The sequence below is a fragment of the Syngnathoides biaculeatus genome, chromosome 9, assembly GCF_019802595.1.
Source record: "Syngnathoides biaculeatus isolate LvHL_M chromosome 9, ASM1980259v1, whole genome shotgun sequence".
Taxonomy (NCBI): Eukaryota; Metazoa; Chordata; class Actinopteri; order Syngnathiformes; family Syngnathidae; genus Syngnathoides; species Syngnathoides biaculeatus.
This window is the reverse complement of record NC_084648.1, coordinates 22,307,636-22,317,987: the sequence shown is the minus strand read 5'-3', so window position 1 is coordinate 22,317,987 and position 10,352 is coordinate 22,307,636.

Here is a 10,352-nt window from a genome sequence, read left to right as displayed (position 1 = left end):
CTCACCTCCATGACATCTTGTGAATCAAAACCTCTGTCATTGAGCCAGAACTTGACTACATTGTGCAGGCAAGGTCTCTGTTTCACCCTTCACATTAGTGCAGGGAAGATATTTGTTTTGCACTCTCTGGTGAATAAATTGTAAAATACCTTATTTTTTGTTGGGATCAAAACCCCTGTTTTGCATATGCACTGCCCACAGCTTTGAGTCTAAAAGTTTACAGTGAGCATTTAATAGTGACTAATCTGGTCTTCAAATCACATGATTTTGGTTAAAAACTTGAAAATGGGGGGAATGGGGGGGGGACACATTTGTATCCGAGTGCCTAGTCTGCCGTTAGCAAAAAAAAAAAAAAAATTGTAGTCACAGTGGTGGAACTGTTTGGAGCGTTGGCCTCACAGTTGTGCAGTCTGGGGTTCAAATCCTGGCACTGCCTGTGTGGAGTTTGCATGTTCTCCCTATGCCTTAGTGGGTTTTGTACGGGCACTCCAGTTTCCTCCCACATCCCAAAAACATTCATTAAATGGAGTCAGTAAATTGCCCTGAAGTGTGATTATGAGCAAATATGATTGTTTGTCTCCGTGTGCCCTGTGTGAGCAGCATGGAAAATTAATGAATAATTGATTTGTGTATAATGTTATTGAGTCAAATAATGTTGTGGTTGAATGGTCGACCCCCACAAATTTTAACTTTACCTAAACTGGGCCTCGTGGAAAAAAAGTTTGGATATCCCTTCGCTAAAGACTTCAAAAAGGCTGGGTACCCAGAACTAGTTTGGTGCAAAGGCTCAAGCAACTGTCAGGACCTGTCCCCCAACCCGAAGGCAGAGGGAGGCAACCCTCTCGTGCAACCCCGTTGAACCCCAATTTACAGCTTTGAGCCAGGGGTGAAAAGGAATACTCACACCTGCTCAGCGCCTTTCACTGTGGGCAACTCCAGTGGAAAAGAGTCCAACCCCTCCCAAGAGGACTGGTACCAGAGCCCAAGTCTTGTGTTGAGACGAGTCTGACTACATCTAATCCCAATTTCTCGACATTCCACCTCCCTAGGGCCATCTTCTATAACCGGGATTGGATTGCCTTCGACCACCGCTCAGTTCTCACTGCACCCAACCGCTTTGGCCCCGTTACCCTTTCGAGCTGTGCCCTTTTGAGCCTCATGGGTTCAGGCTCGGCCACCAGGTGGTTACCTTTGAGCCTCACCTCCGGCCTGGCTCTGGGTATGGGGTGGGGAGTCAAGGGAAACCTCGAGCTAATAGTTTTACGCATCATAGGGGTTTATAGAGCCATGCTTTATCTTGTCCCTACCTTTTTAACATGGGTGACCCTACCAGGGGCCTGAAACCCCACGCAACTTAGCTCCTAGAATCATTGGGAGACACAACCCCCTCTATGGAAGGTCTTGCTTCCTCAGAAGCTGTAGGAAGTACATCCTCTTATGGGCATTTTTGAGGATGGATTTGATGTTTCTCTTCCACCTCAGGCCCTGACAGACTGTAATTCCCAGTAACTTGAAGCTTTTGATGGTTGACACAAAGCAGTTGGACACCGTGAGGGGGAGCTGTGGCGAAGGATAGCCCACAATCATCTCTACAGTGTTTAGCGTGTTCAGGTGCAGGTTGTGTCAAGAGCACCACAGCTCTAGCCTTTTCTCTGCTTTCAACACGCAGACTTATCACCATCTTTGATGAGGCTGACTGTGGTGTAATGTGGAAACCTCATGAATTAGGCAGCCGGGTGCATTGAGGTGTCGTCGTTTATGTAGATAGAGAGAGGAAGAACAGGATAGAGAAGACACAAACTTGGGGAACTCCGGTGCTAATGGTGCATGTCGATGAGATTGCCTCTCCCAGCCTCACCTACTGTGTCCTGGCCATCGGGAAGATGTCAATCAACTGCCATATGGCAGGTGAGAAATCGTACTGGAGAAGCTTGGAGGAGAGGATTTAGGGGCTGGGTGCTCAATGTGTCAATCACGATCGACTAGTCAATCGGCGAGGTAGTTTTGTTTGATCGCGTGCCCAAAAATACCTAAATAAATACTGTAAATGGGATGTCATCCTATCATCCATTTTGTCACTTGATTTAGGTGTGGCCAATACGTCGACCGCATGCAAATAAAGGTGCGTTCTTGCAAGCTGGCCTCCTATTTATAGTCTCTCTTGCTTCCACCACGGCAGTAGCGGAGATCCACGTGTGCCCCCCACCCCTCCACATGTACCCCTCAACCCCCTGTCGGTAGATACGAGAGGCTGGCTGCTTGAAAAGTAGATCTTGGGTAAACAAGTTTGGGCACCCCTGAGTTCGGGGATAATTGTTGAATGCAGAGCTGAAGTCTACAAATAGGATCCTTGCATATGTCCCCGCCTAGGATAAAGTGCTGTCCCATGTTGACTGCATCATCCACAGCCCTGTTTGCTCAGTTGGCAAACTGGAGTGGGTCCAGCTGGGAAACTGTAACGTTCTTGAGGTGCTCCAGCACAAGGTGTTCAAAGGATTTTATGACTACAGATATGAAGACATGGCAGGTTTCTTGAGGACTGGAATGATGGTGGAGCATTTGAAGCAAGATGGTACTTCTCAGAGTTCCAAAGATCGATTGAAGATCGGAGAAAGCTTGTCTGTGCAGACTTTGAAGCAGGCTGGGCACACAAGGTCTAAACCTGCCGTTTTTATAATCTTTTGTTGTTTAAAATAGTGTCTCATATCCTCCTTGTCGATGGTTCATGCAGAAGTCAGAGGTGTTACTCTCATTGGTCGTGCAGCTGTGTGAGTGTGGGTTATGAAACTGTCCTTTTCAAATCAGCAGTAGAAGCTGTTCAAGTCGTTGGTTAGTCTGCTATTGTTTTCAGCTTGGTGGTGGGGGGGATATTCGCTTGTAATTGAGTTAGGGTGAGGGTTAGCTTTGCGAAAGTGATTGAAAGAAAGACCAGGGTAGACTCCCTGATGTTGAGAGAGGATGTAACTGAGGCGTCCACAGGGGTAGGGGCCATCTTGTCTGGGGTCTACGTTTTCACATTTTGCACTTCCTAATTCACAGCACATTTTCAGTCAGAGACAGGTCTAGACTGCTGGCAGGTCAGTTCAGTACTCGCACAATTATGACAAAGCAAATATTGTATCACATGTAGAATGTGGCTTGGTATTGTCTTGCTGAAATACTCGGAATTAGAATCAGCTTTATTAGCCAAGTGTGTAACAACAGACAAGGAATTTGTCTCCAGCAGTCGGTGCCACCCCTGATACGACATTCAGAACAAAGAACAAACAAACTAACAAGAACCCAAAAAAAAGATACATTCAGTTGATATGGACGATTCATTATAAGAGTCACAGATAAGCTAGATGTGCAAGTCTTCGTTTTGAAAAGTTAACAGTGCGTCAATGCCCCACATTATGTTAAGCTTGTACAGAGTGCCCTTACCCATTCAAGGGTCCCGTTATAGACTGGTGCAATCCTAATTGTGCAATGGGAGCAGTTTCAAGTGACACGTTGTGCGAAGGTCTACTGAATATATGACTAATATTAATACTGATTGGACCAGCAGGATATGAGGTGAGTCCAAGCACAAGGCAGAAAATAGTAGGGATCAAGAATTTAATGACTTAACTGCCATAGGGGAAAAAAACTGTTTGAATGCCTGCTAGCTTTGACTTGGATTGATCGGTAGCATCTACCCGACGGAGGAGCGAAAAGAGCTGGTGGCCAGGATGTGGAGGGTCCGAAAGGCTCCTGCCTGCCCTGGTTCAGGTGACGTACAAGTCTTCAGTGGTAGGTAGAGTGGTGCTGGCAATCCGTTCAGCGGTTATGATTGTCCGTTACAGTCGGAGTTTGTTCTTTTTTGTAGCAGCACCAAGCCAGGTTGTGGTCGATGTACACAGTACTGATTGGATGACCGCTGTGTAGAACTGTCTCAGCATCATTTATGAGAGGACGTGCTTCCTCAGAACATCCTTCGCTGAGGATAGAGTTGATGTTCTTCTCCCACTTCAGGTCCTGTTAGACTATAAATCTCAAGAACTTGAAGGTCTCGACGGTTGACACAAGACAGTTGGACAGGATCAGAGGGAGATATACCAGGGAGAACATGCCAGAGGCTGCCACACTGGTAGGCGTCATCTTGAAGACAGAAGAAGAAGAAGGAAGTACTTTAAGAAGGCACAGTCCTGAAAAAAAGGCATTTCCTCTCTCTCCCCCTCATGCCTTCCCCCATAATTTATTCATTACGGCTAATCTTCATTCCTCTCCTTTACAGTGCATGCCTCCATCTTTCTAATTGTTCCTCCACCGTCTCCCTGCTTTCACTGCAGATCACAATGTCATCTGCGAACATCATGGTCCAAGGGGTTTCCAGTCTAACCTCATCTATCTATTCCCACAGCAAACAGGAATGTGCTCAGAGCTGATCCCTGATCCAGTCCCACCTCCACTTTAAATTCTTCTCTCACACTTCAGGCACATCTCACCATTATTCTCAAAGATGTCCTGTACTATTCCAACATATTTCTCTGCCACTCCAGACTTACCCATGGCGTACCACAGTTCCTCTCTTGGTACTCTGTCATAAGCTTTCTCTCGATCCACAAAAAAACAATGTAGCTCCTTTTGACCTTCTCTGTACTTTTCCCACTAGCTTCCTCAAGGCAAATAATGCATCTGTGGTACTTTCTTTCTATGTATGAAACATACTTACTTCTGTCCTGAGTCTAGCCTCCTCAACTCTTTCCCATAACTTCATTGTGTGGCTCATCAACTTTAATCCTCTATAGTTCATACAACTCTGTGCATCGCCTTTGTTCTTAAAAATGGGAACTAGCACACTTTTCTCCATTCTTTAGGCATCTTCTTACCCGCTAGTATTCTGTTGAATAGGCTGCTCAAAAACTCCACACCCACCTCTCCAAATTGCTTCCATACCTCCACAAGTATGTCATCAGGACTAACTGCCTTTCCATTTTTCATCCTCTTTAGTGCCTTTCTAACTTACCCCTTACTAATCATTGACACTTCCTGGTCCTTCACACTTGCCTCTTTTTACTTTCCTTCTCTCTCATTTTCTTCATGGATCAACTTCTCAAATTCTTCTTTCCATATATTTAGCACACTACTGAGACCAGTCAACACATTTCCATCTCTATCCTTAATCACCCTTACCTGCTGTACATCCTTCCCATCTCTTTCTCTCTGTCTGGCCAATCTGTAGAGATCCTTTTCTCTTTGTTTCGTGTCAAACCGAGTGTACATGTCATATACCTCTTGTTTTGCCTTCAACACTCTATCTTTGCCCTATGTTGCATCTCAATTTATTCCTTTCGCCTCTCCTCAGTCTTGTCAGTGTCCCACTTCTTCGCTTATCTCTTTCCTTGTATGACTCTCTCTATCTAACCTTGTCTCCAAAACATCCAACTTTGGCTGTCCCTCTAATGAGCTCATTTTTAATCCTATCCAATCTGATCACACCAAGCGAGAACCTCAGCATCTTCATTTCTGCTACCTCAAGTTATGCTTCCTGTTGTTTCTTCAGAGCCACTGTCTCTAATCGGTACATCATGGCCGGCCTCACCATTGTTTTATAAACTTTGCCCTTCATCCTGGCGGATACTCTTCTGTCACATAGAACACTGGCTTTGGACCCATTTTGTCACTTCCTATCACTATCCATAACACACTCAATTTCAAATTTCAGCCTCATCACTCATCTGATACTCTTTTCACCTCCAAGACATTCTTAGCCAGCTCTTCCTTTAAAGGGTATGGAATGTCCTCAATGGACCTTTTTTCTACTATCCATTTTTTTGTGTAGAATTCAAATCTGAAATCCATTATGAAGGAAATTTTTTTTATTTTTCGATTTGGCAAAAAGTGATCCCACATCGCTGAATTCGTCGGAAAAAGACGCAAATGAAGCGAAAAAACCTAGATGGAACGTGACGTCAGACCCGGTGACAACATAGCAAGCATTGGAATACATTGTAAGAACGATGATGAATTTTCCGATATTTCACACTATTCTGAAGGGTCCCACAAAGACACGGAAGAATACGAGCTTTATAAAGGAATTAAAGGTTATCAATTAGAGCCAGTTAGCCAGCTCATACCTTCGAATGGAGACGAAATAGCTGACCACGAAGAAGGTGCTGAGCATGCAGGGAGCAGGATACGCCTTGTGTTGGAAACAAAGACTGGTAAGCATTGGTGAGGTTCTTGTATGGTTTAGTTGGTCATAAACTTAGAAATAGTCAAGGCTTCAATACCCTGAATGTAGGCTAGTTAGGTTAGAATGTTTACATTCATCCATCCATCCACTTTCTTCATCGCTTATCCTCACAAGGGTCGTGGGAGTGCTGAGCCTGTCCCATGTGTCATTAAGCTGAAGGAACTGGAGATCCCAGAGAAAACGCACTCATGCACGGGGAGAACATGCAAGCTCCTCACAGGTGGGGCCAGGATTGAACCCGGGTCCTCATAATCGTGAGGTCAAGTCTTTACAGCGACCCCTCCGTGCCACCCCATTTACATTAAGATTTTTCAAAATAAATAATTATTTATATTATTATTGTTCCTGCTAAAAGCAGCATTTATCCAATCAATGCTTGTTCAAACAAAGTCCCATTCTGGGAAATTATATTTTCTTATTTTCAAGTGAATCAGACATACTGCTAATAGACAGTTTGTGAGATGGTGTTGGGGGATTGTTGGCAGAAACAACCGCGTGCCACTTCCATCCTGCTGTGTTTCAAAGATTCGTGATACCTTTCCTAATCCAGAGGGTCAAGAGTACACAGGATTTAAATGGTCTACATCCTGATTTTTTTTCTTTGTGTAAATGTTGTGTATGTTTGTATATGAAGTAGACATACACCACATAACTGGATTGATAGCATTTTTATTCAACTGTATGGTTATATTTTGTATAAATATGTTACATAACATTTGCATAGAATTATTATTTGGTCTTTCAATAAGAATACTTTGAGAACACTTGAGGTTGAAACATCTTGCAATATTCTCTATGCTGTCTGAAAGATATGTGATCCATTTTCATGAATAGGCACTTTATCAGTCTGGCAACTTTTGGAATGTACCAAAGATGGAGATCAGCATCTGTGGTTCGATGTCAACCTCTTGTGCAGAAAATGCTTCCTGCAACATCTTGAATTAATATTGAAAATAAGGTTCAAAGTTTATAAAATGAGAAAAAAAATGTGTAGATAAAACACAGGTTCATTTCAATCTATTTCATGGTGCACAAATTAATTTTGATAAATTGCAAACTGCTTGTTTTAATACCATCTATTAAAATTAAAAACCCTGCACAAATAAAGAAAAAAAAGGTTTGTATACATCCATCCACTTTCTGAGCCACTTATCCTCACAAGGGTTGCGGGAGTGCTTGGAGCCTATGCCAGCTGTCCCTGCTATCCCAAGAGACAGGGTACACCCTGAAGTGATTGCCCCCAATTGCACGGCACAGTGAGACAAACAGCCGCACTCACAATCACATCTACGGGCAATTTAAAGTGTCCAAATAATGTTGCATGTTTTTGGGATGTGGAGGAAACTGGAGTGCCTGGGGGAAAAAACCCCATGCAGGCATGTGGAGAACATGCAAAATCCACACTGAGAGGGCTAGGATTCAACATGGGTCCTCAGCACTTTGAGACCAATGCTTTCTAGCTGTTCCACCATGCCGCCGTTTGTGCACATTATCCTGTTTTTCTAGTTGAGATGTTCAAACAATTTGCAGTAATAAAATATTTTTCGCGAAGAACGACACGTGCTTCAACCATGTAAACAGTATTAAAAGTTTTCAGGGAAAAAAATAAAAAATACCTCTGCAACTTGTCTTTGAACATAAGCCCTTCGCAGTTTTGGTACTTTCTGGGGGGCGGGAGGGCTGAGGGCCAAGTTTGCGTTTTGTGCCTTTAGCAACACCGATCTATTCAGGTGTTGGAACTGGCTGAATGGTAGGCACTGTTACAGGTTTTAACAGTTTTTTTTACTATTAAAACCCATCTCAGACATGAGTTCACTGCATATGGCAGACTGCTGATCGGGGAATTCTCGAAACAAATGTTTTTTCTTTGGCGTAAACCAGCGAGGCTCCCTGCTAATCCTCATCCCCGAACAGAATATTTATTTTAAGTGACGTCAGAGGTCAGCCACATGAAAGGAGACGTTTATCAGACATGAACTAGGTCAAAGTTTGCACACTTTAATTCAAAAACACTTATATTTTTCGGTAAAAACGTCGAAAATGTTATGCATTTTATGGTACAGTTGAACATATATTTTCATCCAGATAAGATAATTTGCGTTAGAAATTACACATTCCATACACTTTAAAGTAACCCCTTCTCCATTTCTCTTCCCATCTACTCCATGGTAAAATAATTTAAATCCTGCTCTTGAACTTCTAACCTTCGGCGATCCATAAAAATATTTAGGTTTTCTGTAACTCGACCAACCGTAAATATTCGGAAGCAAATGCAATTGCCGACTTCTGCATTTTTAATTATTATTTTTACAGGAAGTCTGGACAGGGGAAGTAACCCGGGTCCTGTCTCAAATATTAACCAATCAGAAAGTGATTTTCTCACCATCTGCCTCACGCTCTCGGTTATCATGGCGGATGGCATGCTGTTTGCTTTCTCACTTATTTTAAATGGTGAATACATCGTGAGTAATAAGATAATTTAGATGATTCCTTCTTTTACACTCCAGGATGCATTCGAACAAATTACCCCAGAAGAATTTGGAGATGACATGGTGTCTGAGATAAAAGCACTGGGGCAAATGCACGGTGGCATCCAATCCGAATGTTGTCATGATTTTGATAAATTACAGTTCGATCCAGATCTTAGGGTAGTGATTTTTCATTTGAGGAAAAATGCCACTGCTGAACGGCCCAAAATGGATGCATTTGTCACTGTGATGGCAGCTGCCAAGGAAAAGTCAAGACCTTTCCTTCCCGTTAAAAAAAAAAAATCGTGATCTGGGAAACCACAGCCTTTTTAATGAAGTCCTGGAAGGAGTCGACCGAGTCAGTGCCTTATTCCCAAGTTCAGTATCCAAAGAAGAAGCTCCGTGTTATCCAGATATGCACATCAGTGATTTTAAACCATTATTTGGAAGTAGAAAGTGTGAAGAAAAAAATACTTATGTAATTTATAGCTAAAATATAATCTGCATTAACACACTGAATATATTTATTGGTCGTATATGGGCCAAAATATTTGCAGAATATCATGGAATGGACCTTTGCAAAAAAAAAAAATAATAATAATTCTTACCTACCATACTAATTTTTTTTTCACTCTTGTTACTGGAAACAAAAATATTTTTTTATGGATGGCCTTACCTTTCCACCTGCTCTCTTGGATGCACAATATATCAACCTTTCTCCAAACCATCATTCCAGCCAACTCCCGAGATTTTTTTGTCATAGTCCCTTCATTCAAAGTTCCTACATTCAGCTGAAGAGAAGCTGTAGAGAACAGTTGTTCAAAGAGATACATGCTGCCAAGAAAGCAGCTTGTTTATGGAGTTAGGGCAGTATGTCAGGAAGGAATTGTGGGAACTGCATCGCACCACAGTGTCATTCCACAGATCCATTTAGACGTTGGTTGGAGTGCTCGTCACAGGGACAGGGAACATGATTCAAATTGATGGGAAGATGAATGGACCCAAATACAGCACCATTCTGGAAGAAAGCCTGTTGGAGTCTGCAAAAGACCTGAGACTGGGACGGAGATGTATCTTCCAACAGGAGAATGATCCAAAACACACAGCCAAATCTACAATGGAATGGTTCACAAATAAACGCATCTAGGTGTTAGAATGGCCAAGTCAAAGTCCAGACCTGAATCCAATTGAGAATCTGTGGGCAGAACTGAAGACAGCTGTTCACGTACGCTCTCCATCCAACCTCACTGAGCTTGAGCTGTTTTGCAAGCAAGAATGGGCAAAACTGATAAGAGACATACCTCAAGCGACTTGCAGCTGTAATTGCAGCAAAAGGTGGCCCTACAAAGTATTCATACAAGGGGGACAAATAATATTGCACGCCCCACTTTTCAGGTTATTTGTTAAAAAAGTTTAAAATATCCAATGTACCCGGTCCGTGAGAAAAATGCCTACTCTAAACCGGTCCGCAGAGCAAGAAAGGTTGGGGAACACTGTTTTAAAATGAACATATACTCTGCCTCCCACCTAACGCTCCAGAAAGGTCCCGTTTTCTGTCTTTCAATTGGCCGCTTTTTGTAAGCAGTTTATTATATCTGAGTTAGGCGACAGGTCGCAGTTGCTATTGAAAGTAAATAGAGGAAATAAGAATGATTAGCAGGCTGATG